At 41.2% G+C, this 17,276-nt stretch overlaps 1 pseudogene; it reads right to left on the bottom strand.

The window, feature by feature from the left end:
• Positions 1–13,717: 13,717 nt before the first annotated feature.
• Positions 13,718–14,183, bottom strand: LOC118619084 (annotated as a pseudogene).
• Between the last annotated feature and the right edge of the window lie 3,093 nt (positions 14,184–17,276).

Below are 17,276 nucleotides of genomic sequence, written 5' to 3'. Positions count from 1 at the left end.
CTTCAATTTTGTGTGATATTAGGTAAGTCACTTACCCTCAGTGAACTTCAGAGTGGACATAAGAATAGATTGAGTTACATCAGTGGTTCTTACCCAGGGATGAGCCACAAAATCAAATGGGGCTTTTTCAAAAGACAGATCCACGAACCCCAGTCCAGGCTGAGAGATACCCGTGTGTGTAGGTGTGGATCTGGCAATGTATACGTATTTTGAAACTTCTACCCAGGGGATTCTGATGGGCTCCCTAAATTCTCTTATTAATTTGGTCAACAGACGTTTTTTCAGGACCTACTGTGGGCCAAGACTGAAAGGCCTGTGGTAGATAGAGATAAAAATGTTATCTCTGTGTGGAAAGAAAAAGACAGAGACCAAATAAGATACGCTTTCAAAGACAGAAGCACTGACTTACAGGACACACCGGAGGGGCTCCCTCTCAGCCTAAGGTGGCAGGAAGTCTCCCCAGAGGAGGTAGTCTCGAACTAAGCTTTAAAGGGCAATCAGAAGTTCTGGGATGTGGGAAGACGAACGCTGCAGGGAAAGGCCCTGAATTCAGAACAGTAGCCCTTCTGAGCAGGGTGCAGAGTACGAGCAGTCTTCCCCTCCTCGTAGGTATCAGCAAGATAAAGATGAGATGATCTCACTCTGGCCCACAGAGCCCTCCATCATCTGGCCCCAGGCTTATCTCTCCTGCCGCCAATTCACCCTCATGCTTTTCTTCAGACAAACACTTCCCTTGAATACACCACCATTTCTCTGCTCCCCCTCCCCCCCCCCCCAACACACACACAGGTTATTCTTTCTGCCTTTACAGCTTGAACCTCAAATTTCTCGTCCAGGCCTCGCAGCGTTCTGAGCACCAAGTTGGTGTTCTCCTGAACAGCCCGTGGCCCTGGGCACCTCCATCAATCTCCCTACCACAAATCTTACCATTTGCAACAGCATGGATGGACTTAGAGGGTATTATGCTAAGTGAGATAAGTCAAAGAAAGACAGAAACCATAAGATTTCACTTATATGTGGACTCTAGAGAGCAAAATAAAAGACAAAACAATATAGAAACAAACTATAGACACAGAGACCAGACTAATGGTTGACAGGGGAGGGGGGTTGGGGTACTGGGTAAAAAAGGTAAAGGGATTAAGAAGTACAAATTGGTCAGTCACAAAACAGTCACAGCGTAACAAAGTACAATATAGGGAACACAGTAAGTAAGTAATATTGTAATAACTACATATGGTGCCAGGTGGGTACTAGAAATACTGCTGGGACCACTTTGTAAAGTATATGATTATCTAACCACTATGTGTACACCTGCAACTAACAAAATAATATTGAATGTAAACTGCAATTGAAAAATAAAATTTTAAAATATCTCTATCACACTCTTTTGGGACTGTACATTTATTTCTCTGACTCCCCAAATAGGCCATGAGCTACTTTAGAGCTAACTGTGTATAATACTTAACATTGTCTCACAAAACGAGGTACAGGACCCCTACTATACAGTCATAATAAAAATAGCTAACATGCATGCTAGAAACTGTTTAAGACACTTAGCATATTTTTATTAACTCAATTATTCTTCAAAACAACCACTATTGTATCCATTTTACAGATAGAACTGAGGGTCCTACTAGAAAATAAACATAGGTAGATTGGGTTTAAAGCCTACACTCTTAATCCACCATACTAATAGGTAGCTAATAAAATTTTTCTTGAACGGATAAAGAAATGAACGACATTGCATATCAGTGAAGACATCTATATGTACTAGGTCTTCTTACCTTAGGGACCAGGCTGAAAAAGGATGAGAATCTTTGGGTTTCCAGAGAAACAAACTCAATGACATGCATATATAGAGAGAGATGGATTCATTTTAAGGAAATGATTCATGCAGCTGTGGGGACTGGCAAATTCAAAGTGTGCAGACCAAGCCAGCAGGCTAGAGACCCAGGGAAGAGTTAATGTTTCAGTCTTGAGTCTAAAGAAGGCATTCTGAAGATAGGATTCCTTCCTGCTCAGGGAACTCAGTCTTTTCTCTTAAGGCCTTCAGCTGATTAGATAAGCCTCGTCCACATTATGGAGGGTAGTCTGCTTTATTCAAAGTCTACTAATTTTAATATTAATCACATCTAAAACAATATATCTTCACAGCAACATCTAGACTGGTATTTGACAAAACAATTGGGTTTCCTAGCCTAGCCAATTTTGTACATGAAGTAACTATCACACGCTTGAAGGCGGACAAATCTGGGGCAAATAAAACCTTTTGTATTCTACAGTAATCACTCCCTCTCCTACACTCAATAGAAATAGTTGTTTATGCCATTCATTTGAGACATATTATACAATAACTTGCCATTATTTATCTTTGGTTTCCATTTGTCTTGTCTTCCCAACTACACAGACTAAAAATTCCTTTAGATAGTCAGGAATAAGACAATGCAGGGAGCGTGTCTTCTAATTTTTTGTGTTCCTACAATGCTATATCCAGAGATAAGCACCCAGCAGGAGGCCACAAATGTGTTAAATAAAAGAACTAGTATAGGGAAAACGATAATAAATAAACTGAGAAATTTCTTGGGATAGATAAATCAAGAGTGTTAACCTCAATGCACTAAAGTGAACACAATTGAACCACTGCCAGAGGACTCTTGTGTTAAACATAAAAGTAAACACCTTTATCTTCTGCCCTCTCAAGAATAAATTCCTGCCTCCTAGAACTGCTGAAGTCTTTGAGCATTGCCAAAGGGATGGTTCTGTCTAGAGCATCTGAGAGTAGAATCCATCTAGGATGGAGCAGAGAACTCCAAACTGGTTTGAGGCCCAATATTTATTAACAGAAAGAAAGAGTTGTGGAGATTGTAATATAGACAACATAGGCACTCTAACCACAGGGCTCTCTAGGCCAAAGCACCTTCCCTGGAATGGGAATATTTTTAGATAGGTATTGTTCTTGATAGAACATTTGAGCTCAAGGAATGGGAAACAGGAAGAGAATTCTTCTCAGGCCAAGTCCAAGACTCTGTCAAGTTTCTTCCAACCATCAAGTCGCATTTAGTGACCCACCCCCTCCACTGTGCTTTCTGCCCATTTACATCCTATGGGCACCATCTTCGTGCTGCGACTATCTGTTTACTTGTCTGAGTCTCTAACTAAACTGTAAATTTCTCAACTACAAAGACTGCCTTGTTCGTCTTCATATCTCCTAACACCTTCAACAGTGACCGACACATATTTGGTATTTAACAATTATTTGTGGAAGGGAGAAGGCTTGAAAGGAATAACAGAACACGAAACACACACACACACACGCACGCACACACACACACACACACACACACACACACATGCACGCAGAACTAACAGAGAAGCAGTGGTGTAGTATGAGGTCTGACTCTCCAGTGAGAATGAGAGTGAGCAGGGTACTTGAACTTCCTGGGTATCTGTTTTATGATCTACAAAACAAGGTATTTATAGCTCTAAGAAAATGCATAGTTTAGGAGTTGGTCCCTCCTCCCCCCAATATACCAACACAAAAAATAAAGCTAAAACTGGAGCAAAAATTTGATTAGTTCAAAGGAAGGAAGGAAAGAAGGAAGGGAGAGAGGGGAGTCACAGCAATGTTATCTGAACTTTCAAGTTCACTGAAACTTGTTTAAAAAGAATGTATGGTGTGAGGTGATTTGTTCTTGATAATTTCCCAAAATAATTAACTCTAACTTAATTTTGAATGTGTAAATGAAAGACAATATAACTACATTTATAAAATATTAAGCTTAACAACATAAAAAATTTGAGGACCCCAAGATTACACTCATAAAAATGCATATGTAACTATACTTCAATGAAAGATTAAAGTAGTACTACTTGGACTAATCCAGAGCATTTAAAAAAGTTGGTGAGGAATTCTAAACTATCTCTTGAAGCCAGCACAACAGGATAACAAAGATGTCATGACAAAACCACCAATCTCACGTTTAGTGTCAATTCAAGAAAACCCAAAATATAATAAATATAATGGCAAACAAAAGCAGGCAATTAAGAAAAGAATAATATACCATGGTTAAGTGAGTTTTATTTCAAGAATGCAAGGATATTTCACTATTAGAAAATTTAATATATCATTCTCCATGTCTGGTAATGAACAGAGAAAATAGTCATATTACTTTCATGGATGCTGGAAATATATTTGATAAAAATGTAATGTCTACTCGTAATAAAATCTCTTATTAGATAAATACTTCATTTTCTTTAAATCCAGTTAAACAGTATTTATTGAACACTTACTGTATGCTAGTCACAGTTCTAGGCACTTGAGTTATGGCAATGAATAAACAGACAAAGTTCTCTGCCCTCTTGAAGCTTACATATTAGTGGTGAAGACAGATAATAAATAATAAGCATGATGATTAAGTAAATGACCTAGTATGTTAGAAGGTGGTGAGTGGTATGGAAAATAAAGTAGAACAGGATAAGGAAAGTTAGGACCTGGGAGTTGAAGCAATAGTAATTTTTTTAAAATGTGGTTTCTTTCTAAAAAAAAATATGTTTTTATTGATTTTTTAGAGAGAGAAGAAGGAAGAGAGAGATAGAAACATTGATGTGAGAGAGAAACATTGATCGGTTGCCTCCTGCAGGCCAACCACTGGGGATGGAGCCCGCAACCTGGGCATGTGCCCTGACCGGGAGGGAACCAAACGGGGACCTCTCATTCCACAGGATGAGACCCAGTCCACCGAGCCACACCAGCTGGGCAGCACTAACAATCTTAAACAAAGTGGTCAGGGTAGACTCCATGAGATGGTGACATTTATGCAAATTCTTAAAGGAGGTGAGGAAGCAAGCTCTGCCGGTGGGTGTGGGTGTGTTCTGAACAGAAAGAACCTGCCAGTTGAGTTGAGAAAACAGCCAGTAGGCCAGTGTGGTTGAAATACATTTTAGTAGAAGATGTGACTTGTGACGTAAGGTGTGATGTTGGAAGGTATGACAACCACATGCTCACAGAACCACATCAAAAGGAGGAGGAGATAGTGTCTCCTACTATATTTCTTTTTATCAAAGAGGAAATTATGTCCTGACACTCTCTAGCAGACTGCAGGACACTGTCAAACCTTCCTAAATTAATATATCAATTTAACGCAATCCTGTTTTTTAATATATTAATTTTTTTAAATTATAGATGTCCCTCCTTTTTCCCCTTTTGACACCCTCCGGCCCACTCCCCGCCCATCACCACCGGCCTTCACAGTACTGTTGTCTGTATCTATTGGTTATGCGTATATGTTCTTTGGTTTATCTCTTACTGCCAACACAATTTTATTTTTTAAAACCAACATAATTTTTTATGTGCCAGCTGATTCTCAAGTTCTTATAGGAAGTGGGGGGAAGCAAGAATAAACACGAAAACTCAAAAGAGAAACACACTTCATCAGCCGGTAAAATAAATGGATAGCCATCTGAAAGAAAATATAAAGCTGATCCCTACCTCATACCTTATACCAAAATAAGTCCAGATTGATCAAAGATGGAGGATATTAAGTGATTAGAGACAGTAATAGATAAGAGACTAAATTTTCACTGTAAATAACTTTGTTATTAAATTTTGTAGTGCATGCATTACGCATTTAAAATTAATTAATTGTATTTAAAGTGTACTCAGGTTCTTACATAAATAATATAGTACATTAGAAAGACCACAGACCTGAGAATATGGTGCTCATTTTGAGTCCTGGTTTTGCACTAATTAACTTGTAACCTTGGGCAAGTCACTAACGCGTTCATATTAGAGCAGATGGATATCGGTCTCTTTTAACTCTAAAATTCTATAACACTATAAGTTTAAGCTTCTCAAATGATCCAAAAGTACTTTCATATGCTATGCCTACTTTTGACAGGTCCCCTAATAAACAGCAGATGGTTTATCGTGGAATTTAGCATCCAGCATTATTCAGTGCCCACTGCATTCACGTCATTGCAAGTAAATGAGGACATTATGCAAAGTGCACATTAGGGCTCAGCCAGGAGTTTCTGGGGTGTTAGTCATGGAGGTGGCTGGTCCTCCCACATACCAGACAAGTAGATAAGGAAAGGATCACCCCTGGGATTGGATGCCTGGGATGGTGAAGCCTGGGACTCACACCAGGGGAGGCCAAATGGACTCTACAGTGCACAGCTAATCAGTGGTCCCTGATTCAGAGGCTGATGGTCCCTTTTGGGGCTTATTTAGATCTTTGATCTTTTCTGTGACCCACCTGTTGGCCATCCTATAAAATACCTTTATTCAAAAAAAAGGATAAAACATAAATCAGTCTTCTTGTTAACAACTTTACTAAATAATAGTGATCCTTAGCCAATAAATAAATCATTTTATGTGTTTCAAAGAATTTAAGAACTGAAGGCATCTTAGCCATCATCTCGTCTAAACCACACATCTTACAGTTGAGAAAAGTGAGGCTTAGAGGGGTCATAATGATTGCTTGAAGCACACAGTGAGTTCCTGGCAAATTCAACATAAAAATTAAAGTTTCTAGGCTCTTGATTTGAAGCTGTTTCTGTCACTTTTATCTTTGAATTGTCTTCCAAACTTTGTTGTGATTTACTGCCTGCCACAAGTTTAGGGTTTGACTTTTTCTACTCCATCTAGACCCTGATATTCTTCAGACCTGGACCTTCAGAGTAGAAACTGATCAGGACACTGAGGGAGGAGATGGAACAGAACATAGAAATTCCAGTTTAGGTCTGTCCTTGAGAAACTATTTCTTACCCAGCCCTCCTCCTATCATCAGTTTCCAATCACTTCCCCGGGAACACTCATCATCTGACACTTTTTGAAAAATCTTCTGTCCCTTCACTTCTTAGAGCTCATATGCTCCTCTCAGACATATGCCCCATCTCATTCTACCAAGGAAACAGCTGTCAGCACGTTTCCTTGGGGGTTCGTACTTCCCGTTCACTTAAGTAGGTCACTGCTCTGAAGAAAATGTAAAGATGGAATGAATGAGAATAAGCGGCTGGGTTTGGCTCATGTGAGGTCTAGGAAAAGTGCAGGGACGTGTGCAGAGTGGCAGGGCGGGGCCAGCAAAGGAAGTCCCCCCGTGAGCCTCCCAGAGACACAGCATTACCAGTCAGATAGGCACAGTGAACATTCAAGAGATATGAAGTCACTGTCTTGCCTGTGTCTGGATGCATTTCCTCTCACAGAGAGGAAGGTTCAACGAAGAACAAAAGATAAGCTCCCTGGGAGGATGCCATTTTCCAAGTTGAAAATGTTTGGGGCTTAGAAAAGATGGAGATGTGTGACCTGAGATGCAGAAGTCTTATTAACACAATTGAATTTCTCCCAACAAAAATCAAATGATCTATTTGTCACGCCAACTGTCTCATCTCCTTTGAGTCCATGCTGGGAAGCAGAGGCCTACTGTCCACAAAATAAGCATCTCCAGTTGGATGCAGGGTCTTGGGTAGGAGAAACATCCTATGGGATTAAGCTCGGTGAAACCAGAGGAAAATGACCAGGGTGACCTTGTTGGGGAAAAGGAAGGGACAGCCACATAAAGGACTGGCAGGGAGTGGCCCTGGTTTATTCTTATTTATGAGGTGCCAGGAGACTTTTTGGTACAACTAACACTCACCTTCTTCTCTTGAAACCACCTAGAATCCTGTTTCCTGCCAAGTGAGGCAGAGTCTGCTCCATCACCACCAGCACACCACCCTCCCCATCACCAGATAAGGCCTAGTTTGCTGTTGCTAAGATATGGCAACTACACCTACCAGGCTATAGTCATCTTAACTTCCAGGAAATAGAAACATACTGGAACCTCATTAAATGTATAGGTTTTATCATTGTTGCCCCTAAAAATGTGATTCTTAACATATATAGTGAGGCAGAATAGAAATCTGTTGATGCCCCAGGTGAAGAGCTCCTTTAATTAGAATTAAATAAAATTTAAAATTTCATTAAACAGTTAAGCTAGCCACATTTCAAGTGTTCAATAGCCATGTGTGGCTTGCGGCTACTCTATAGGATAATGCCGCTCTAGAAGGAAAGATAAACAATAATAAAATGAACTCATAAACACTATGAGGCTATCATTGTGGTTAGGGACATGGTGTATAGGTATATAGTGTTATGATGTCGTATAGTACTTGCCTTTGTCTAGGGGGAGGAAAGACTTACTTGAGGAAGTGCTATTTAAGAATCTGAGGATTAATGCAGGAACAGAGCACAGATCTGAAAAGGGGCTTTCCTGGCAACCGTAGCAGCATGTCCCAAGGCCCTGAGGCAGAAGGGAAAATAATGAGGTCTGTATGAGTCAGCATCCTGTGGGGAAGCAGATGGCTCTTTCAATCTGGGTAATTTTAGGATTGTTTAATAAAGAGACTATTTAACAAGATGAAGCCATGATATGGAAAAAAAATAGTACAGAATAGTGTAATATCCTAGGCTAGCAACAGCAGGGAGACATTAACCAACACCAAAACCACTGCTACTAGCACCCCAGCTTAATGAGGCAGGGAAATAAAACAGTTATTAGAACCTGCAACCGGGAACTATACAGCAGGACCACCTGAACAAAGCTGCGGTCTTCAACTAAAGGCGTACAACCAGCCAACAGAGATGCAGTAGGGTAGTAGTAGAGAAAACAAATAGCCCATCTGCCCTCCAATCTCCTGTGTGTACCTCCCACTGGCCAAGCCCTACCAGGACCAGAAGTAAGAGCGCCCACTGACGTCAACACACAGGTCAGCCTCAGGGCATGGAGCAGCACAAAGAAGGGTGGAGAATCAATCTGGACAAACACACTGCATTCAGCTCAGTGGTGTGCTATTGGAGCTGTAACAAATCATCACAAATTCAGTGATTTAAAACAAATGTATTATCTTACAGTTCTGAAGTCTTAAAATGGAGGTGTTGATAAGCTGTATTCCTTTCTGGACACTCTAGAGGAGGCTCTATTTCCTTGCCTTTTCCAGCTACTACCAGCCTCCTGCATTCCTTAACTTGAAGACCCCTCCTCACATCACTCTGACCTCTGCTCTGTCATCACGTCTCCTTCTCTGCCTTTGATTCTCATGCTTTGCTCTTCTTATAAGAATCCTCATGACTATATTGGGATTTCCTGGATAATCCAAGAAAATTTCCCCATCTCAAGATCCCCGACTTAATCATGCCTACAAAGTCCCTCTGGCCGTGCAAGGTAACATTCCGAGGTTTTGGTGATTAGGACGTGAACATCTTTTGGGGGGGGATGTATTATTCTCTACCACAATGTGTCAAGAAAGTGAAAGGGGGCCACTATGGTGGATAAGAGGGCAAGAGGAGAATATGAAGAGCTACGGTGAGGAACTATATTAGCAAAGTTTTGTAGACCACAGTAGGAACTTTATTCTGTCTTTTTAAGACCAATGGGGTCTCTGAATTTACATTCTGAAAAAAAAAATTCCACTCTAACTACAAAAATAAAAATAGGTTGAAAGAAGGCAGAAACATTGGAAACGAGTTGAGAATTTGTACAGTAATTAGATGATTGAAGATAGTGGCTTGGACTAAGGTGGGGCTATAAAGGTTGAGAGAAGTAGGATTTGAGAGAGATTGAGGAAGTAAAATTTTTAGAACTTGGTGACATCAGCTAAGAATGAGAGGATGAGGGCCATGTTGAAGGTGGCACTTGGGTTTCCAACTTACTAAACTAAATGGATAGTGGTTCAATTCGCTGCAACAGAAAACTCTGCTCAGAACAGGTTTATTTGGGGGATAGGGGTTTCTGCTGGGTTACAGAAGAAATTTCAAGTTATTTTTAGGTGGTCACTAAAGCATTGAGGGGAGTGGGAGTGGAGAGGAGGGGGTTTAATAGGGGGGAAAGGGGGACTTCTGTAATACTTTCAACAATAAAGATTTTTTAAAAAGCATAGTGCATGAATAAAATCACCTAGAATAGAGGCCAGTTAAAAGAGGGCCCAGGACCTAGCCTTGAGAGACTTGAACATTTAAAGACCAAAGGAGGTAATTACCAGATAATAGAAGGACCAAGAATCTGAGGCCAAGAAAATATATTATCAAAAGAGAATGTAGTGAACAAGTTTGATTGTTCCTGAGAGTTCAGTAAGTGAATTTCTGAAAGATCAATACCAATTCACCCACATTTTCAGTCCACAAACATTTGGTGAGGCCAGGGATGCCTATTATGCCTCTCCCCCAGGTTTAAGTAAAATCATGGCCATAGTGATTGGTTTCAGGATGGTCACAAAACCACTGAGAGCCAATGAGATCTATTGGCTAGGACTTCTAGGAAAGGCAGTATCAATCTTTCTTGCTGTCTTGAAACTTGAGGAGATACAGGGCTACTCCAGGTGAAGAGCTCCCTACGGCTCCTCCGCACTGTTGGTGTACACACTGTTCCATTGATTCACTCATGAATTAAATATTTGTGGAGCATCGACTAAGAAGCATCAGACAATGTGCTAAGGGATAAAGGATGAGATATAGAACTTAAGGCAACAGTTGGTAAAAGAGAAAGATGGTGAAGAAAAAAACATTTATGACATCTTTTTAGCTCTAACTCCAGTTGTGCCTGAATCTTTTTTATTTTTTAATTTTTTTCTTTATTGGTTTTAGAGAGGAAGGGAGAGGGAGAAATAGAAACATCGATGAGAGAGAACATCGATTGGCTGCCTCCTGCATGCCCTCCACCGGGGATCTGGCCCACAACCCAGGCATGTGCCCTGACCGGGACAGAATCAGTGACCTCTTGTTGCATGGGTTGACATTCAACCACTGAGCCACACCGGTCAGGCTGTGCCTGAATCTTGATCAAGTCGTACATAACATTTTTAACTTAGATGAGCCAATGAATTCCCTTTTTGAATAAGCCAAATAAGTGCAAATGTCATTTACAACAGAAACAATACTAAATTCTAGGGGAGGATCAATGAAATGTAACCCATGTCTAAGATCTTTAGAAAAAAAATGCCTTCTATATTGAGATGATCAGGGTGTTGACTACAATTCTCATTGGAATCATAAAAATTTATAAAAATGGGTAAGAGAATCTTGAGAGCAGCCCGGCCTGTGTGGCTCAGTGGTTGAGCATCAACCCCTGCACCAAGAGTTCACTGGTTTTATTCCCAATCGGGGCACATGCCCAGGTTGTGGGTCTGATCCCCAGTGACGGCGCATTCAGGAGGCAGCCAGTCGATGTTCTCTCTCATCAATGTTTCTGTCTCTCTCTCCCTCTCCCTTCCTCTCTCTCTCTAATATCAATCAATCAATAAATAAGTAAAATAGAAATACAAATAATTTCTCTGTTCATGAGCTCCAATTTAAGGTGAAATATTAAAAAAGAAATAGGAATATATGTAAAGAGAAGTAAAAATTAGAGTCCCAGACTGTTTTAAAGTAGCTTTATTGTGACCAGAAATCTGATTCCAAGGTTTTCTTGTTCTTCTTTGTCTTAAGCTTGTATCTTTCATGAGCCATGAAATGGCAATTTTACAGATGCATGAATTATAACATTCATGATTTCCACAGCATTATAAATGTACTCAGTAATTATAATTTTCATTGACACAAAAGTTACAGCCTCCTGGGACTTACTCAATAGAATGTTAGACTCTTGCTGTGCACCTCATAAAAGTGATTATACCCTTTGTGGGAACTGAGGAATCTGACCTTAAATGACTTTTACATTTGGAAGTTCAAATTCACTGGCCTTGTCTTCTCTGAACTCATTTATTAAAAACTCACCAAAATGTGGGTCTGCCATGACTCAAGAGAAGAGAATGGATCCAGGAGAAGAAAACCCACAAACATCCACTGAGTACCCACCATATACAAAACAACATGCTGAGCACACTCAGAGGCCTGAGGCATAGTCCTTGTCCTCAACGACCTTGGAACTTGTGGCAGAGATAGGACGTACTCGTAAAGTCAAATATCAATATAAAGCAATATGTAGTAAGTGATCATAAAAAGGAAGAGTTACTTGTGCAAATGATAAGAATTTAGATGCTAGAAGGGCAAGAATTCAGTGTAGGGTGCAATGCCTTGAGGGTAGGTACAAGTGAATTGCAGAAAAGAAGTGAAGGGCGGAGGGCAGAGATCTGTGTAAACAAACAAACAGGACGGGGGTGGAGATATTTGTGGGTAATTGTATTATGATTCTTACATCGATGGGAGTATAAAAAGGTAGGGAGGGCATTAAATGACAACCTACAAAATTTAGGTTTTATCTTGTAGAAAATGAAATACTGACGACTGCTGAAACAGACTACCTCTCTTCCTGAGTATCGAAGCCATCATAGCTACTGACGTAGAGAGAGCCTGGACTTGGTTTGTGTGTGAAATAATCTTTTTAAAGTTGATCAATGCAGTGTAAAATGAAAGGTATAGTGTGTAGAAACTGGAGAGGGTAGGACTGGGTCATGGAAAACTTAGGCATTGTACTGTTAAAGCTAGGTTTGAATTTTAGATACTTTCCTATACCTGCTATGTGGAGGATGGATTTAACAAGGATGAAACTGGAAGGAACCCAGGTAGAAGACCTTTGCAAAACCCCAGCAAGAGCTCATGAGGACCTATACTAAGGTAATGATTATAGAAATGGGGAGATGGGTTCAAGGAATAGTTAGGGCAACATCATGAGGACTTGGTGATCATCGTTGACCGTCAGGGGTGATGGGAAGGAAGAAGTCTAGAATAACTCCCAGATTTCTGACCTGAGGGGACAAAGTGGTGAGCAAAACCATTAACCAGGATATAGAAAGTGCAGCTTTGGGAAAGGAAGACAACGGGTTCAGGGTTGAACACTGTGTAGAGACTCTTCAGGTGCAAGTCATGGAAACCTGTGTCAAACTACCTTAGATGACTTCATGGGTTCATAAAATCAGATGACGGAAAGGTAGGGGCAGCAAAGACTCCATGACGACATTCTGTCATCGGGACTTCCTCCCTGCCCTGTCCTGTAGCTCTTTCCCTCTTCACGGTCTCCTTTTCCACTTGGCTCCTGCCTGTAGGGAGGGCTCATTCTCTCAGGGCACGCCAAGAGGGAATGGACATGTCTGCCAGCAGTTCTGCAATCTCCGAAGAAAAATCTACACCTTCTGCTGCAACTTTGAAAATTTCCAAGAAAGGAGCCCCAAGGAATAAAAAAGGAATGAGATCTTCTAAATCTCTGCCAGTATAAGAGCATAGAAACTTGAGGCCAACTCCAGTTCTTCCAGAGGGCTGACCCCAGTCCAGGCACATAATAGGAGTTCAATAAATATTTGTTAAATCAAAGGATAGTTAATAGGCATCTTACATGAGTAAGAGCACCTGACATCTATGAAGTACTTCGGTTGTATACATTTTTGCTTATTACACATACTAGAGCAAGGCAGGCCTCCATCCCCACCCCCCAACTCAATGTGCCAAAATGTAACACATAGACAATTTTATTGAGAGAAGGGCCAATTTCTATAGCCATACTCTACTCCAAGTGCTTGGGAGAGCTCCTTCTGGCTATAAAAATCAATGGCTAGAATCCACACTATGCCTCTCATCAAAAATTCCTTCCTACATACCACCACCACTGCTCTTTACTAGTAGACCACTTTTATTTATTTTTTTAGGACACCAAGTTTTCTTTAATTATTTTTGGGGGGGAAGGGACATCACACTTCTACTCAATTAAGAGAAACATTTTTTATCAGTACAGAGGTCTCCTTTTTACACTTATCATGCCATGAATTCATAGGGAATGGGTTCCTTCCCATTGGTTCTCACAAAATGTGCTTCTCTGGGTGGAGCAGGCTGACGCTTCAGCTGAACGCAGGTACCTTTCTCCTCGGCTTCCTTCTTTTTCTGATCATTTTCCTTCACACGTTTCAGGAAGCTATCTCGGCTCTTAGAGTGCTTAATATGCTCAATCCACACATTAATTCTCTTGGCAAGAATCTTGCCCTTGTTTGTTCTCAACAATGCCCACCGCATGCTGGGTGACATTGTAGACTCTTCCAGTTTTGCCATGGTAACATTTGTGGGGCATTGCTTTTTGAACAGTGCCCATCCCCTTTATGTCCACAATATCACCTTTCTTATGGATTCGCATGTATGTAGCCAAAGGAACAACTCCGTGTTTTCTAAAAGGCCTAGAGCACATATGGCGGGTGCCTCTGCTCTTTCCCTTTGTGTTGGTCATTTTGGCGAATTACTAGAAGATGGAGGTTCCAGCCGAAAAGAAAGCGCAGACCACTTTTAGAGACCACAAAACAAACTTTAACCTATGGTTTTTTTCTTCATAATTCTATTGAGTTCCTTTGAAGGCAAAGACTGAATAGGCACCATCAACAGTTACAATAATCAACAAAGGCTACGTTCAGCTTCCAAACCTTACACAGTGTATCTTCAATATTGCAGCACATGGCCCCGGCCAGTTTGGCTCAGCGGTTAGAGCGTCGGCCTGCGGTCCAGAGAGACCCAGGTTCAGTTCCCGCTAAGGGCATGTACCTTCGTTGCAGTTTGTCCGCGGCCCTGGTTGGTCGTGCGGGTGGCAGCCACTCGATGTGTCCCTTTCACGTCGATGTTTCTCTCTCTCTCTCTCTCTCTCTCCCCCACTCTATCTGAACAAAAAAAAAGGAAAAATGTCCTCAGGTGAGGATAAAAATATATATATATATTGCAGCACATGATACTTGTTTGCCTTTTGCCTAAACCTCAATGTATGTATTTAGTTTTATTCTATTTTCTTTAAGTTTATTTATTTAGGCTGTCAGTAACATTTATTCAGAGCTACTTTATTATGCATGATGCTGTAGTAAACACCAAGGGATGTATAAAAGCAGCCAAGTTTCCCCAGGACCCAATAAAAAGAGTGACAATAGCAATAATTATTTATTAAATCTAGATCAGACCGTTCCATCAAAATCTCTGCAGCCCAATGCCCCAGATCCTTTTTCTGATCCTATAGGACCCCACACAGATTCATCAACGGCTATGATCACTCTTCCTCCCACTTTATGGTGGTTTCCAGTCTTTCATCATTTCAAAAGGGATCTTGCTTTCCTTTCTGTTACCATCACACCTCCTGTTATCACCAGGTTGGATGGCCTTGGCTATAGCTACACATTTCTTTTGTTCCAACTGAACAGGGAGTCACACACACATTTGTGATGTACTCTATTTTTAGGCCACAAGATAACTTTACCCCTGGCCTCCATTTCATAGAGAATTCTAAATATACAGTTCTTTGTTCCACTTGCTTTTTATTACAACCCTCCTGCCAACAGCTCTGGCACAAGCCTATAGAAACTACCTTAACAATTTAAGACTGTTAAAATCTCTAAGGCCTGGGCCAAAAGACCTTCTGGAAAGCCTTCACCCCTACCATCCCTGAGCCCCCGTCTGCCCTGGCCACGGTCCTTGCACCAAATTCAGGTGCATCTTCTCCCGACTCAGGTCTGTTATTTCCCCCTTGGGTACTCCCTCTAAAGGGGCTCCTGGTTTCTCCAACAGCTCGGGAATCTTCGGCCTGGAGTGGGGGGATAGTAAACTGAGCCCTTCAAAGTGACCCACACCTGTCTGGATTCTCAGCAGACAAAGAATTTAGGCCTGTGTCCCTGGGGCTCCCTCTACACAAAGAGCGTATCATCAATGGACTGCAACTCAGAGCCATTTTCCTAAGGAAACAACCTTAAAATGAGTAGGTAGGTGCCCAAAAGAGCTCACAAAAATCCATCTGACTCACATACCTCATCTGAAGTTCCAAATGTGCTCTAGAATCTACCTAACAATACACCGTGGCTTCCATGGTATCTATGGGAAAATGAGTTCTGAGTTCCAGCCGTGAACATACCTCTGCCTCTGCCATCAGCAGAATCAGCCCACCTTCACCTCTGCAGCCTGCCAACCCGATGGTAGGGAAACGCCCAAGCCTAGAGGTGTGCTTTTAAGAAAGGGGTGAGGGAGGGGGAAGATGCGACTCTGGGAGGTAAAAGCAGGCTGAGGAGTTCGGAGGGTTTGGGGCTGGAAGAGCCCAGCTGCCTCTGGGTTTTAGGGTCTTCCAGAGACTCAGGCTCCTCCTCTGAGTTTTAACCCAACAGACAGGCCTGGTCTACACTACAACTTTGCTGCTGCAGAGAACAATAGAGTTGGGGGTTCCAGTGGAAGAGGGGGTGGGGACTAAGGAAAACATGTTGGTGGGTTTCTATGTGAGAGGAAGTAAGGAGTTTAAAAAAATCTTTAAAACTAAACATAGATCAGCTCTGTGATCAGTACTATTTGTTAATGAGGTCAAATCAAATTTAATACATTATATCATGGCCTTCTGAAAAACAGCTCACAGAAATATTTTGTGTTTGTTGGTCCTATTGGACATGGTCCTTTTGTAGACTTGAGAGAATGCTTAACCTCTGTCTATGTCCAATCTCTATTATTTGCATTTTAATTCTTGGCTTGTGTGGAGTCAGGGTAAATTTACTTACAAATAAAAAATGTTAAGTATGGTGAAAACAATTATGAGCCTCTGTTTTATTTCCTGGGATCTGATCAGAAAGGTCAAGAAAAAAATGTTTTCCTAGATGGTAGAGTAGGGAGAAGGGGGAAGATATTTTATTTTATTTTTTATTATTATTTTTTTTATCCTCACCCAAGGACATTTTTCCTTTTTTTTTATTCCGATAAAGTGGGAGGGAGAGAGAGGAAGAGAGAGAGAGAGAGAAAAAAAAACATCGACATGAAAGGGACACATGGAGTGGCTGCCACCCGCATGACCCAACCAGGGCAGGGGGCAAACTGCAACCGAGATATGTGCCCTTAGCGGGAACCGAACCCGGGTCTCTCTGGACTGCAGGCCCACGCTCTATGAAGATGTTTTATTTTTAATAACCCTTGTTCAGAGGCTCAAACGTAATGTTTTTTTCCTCATGGTTGATTTTTTAATTTTTAATTTTTTTCATTAATTTATTTTTGTTACAGGTGTTTCTCCTTTTCCCCCCATTGACACCCTCCTCCCATCCCCCCTGCCCCACCCACTGCTCCGTCCCCAGCATTGTTGTCTATGTCCATGGTTACACATACATGCATTTAAGTGCTGTGCTTTAACTCTTTCCTCCCCCGACCCCCTCTTCTGAGGTTTGTCAGTCTGTACCCCACTTCTATGTCTCTGGGTCTATTTTGTTCATCAGCTTGTTTTGTTCATTATATTCCACAAATAAGTGAGATCATGTGATATATGTCTTTCTCTGATTGGCTTGTTTTGCTTAGGATAATACTCTCCAGATCCTTCCATGTTGTCTCA

This window comes from Molossus molossus, unplaced genomic scaffold (genome assembly GCF_014108415.1).
Source record: "Molossus molossus isolate mMolMol1 unplaced genomic scaffold, mMolMol1.p scaffold_m16_p_6, whole genome shotgun sequence".
Taxonomy (NCBI): domain Eukaryota; kingdom Metazoa; phylum Chordata; class Mammalia; order Chiroptera; family Molossidae; genus Molossus; species Molossus molossus.
This window is presented reverse-complemented; position numbering and strand designations above follow the sequence as displayed.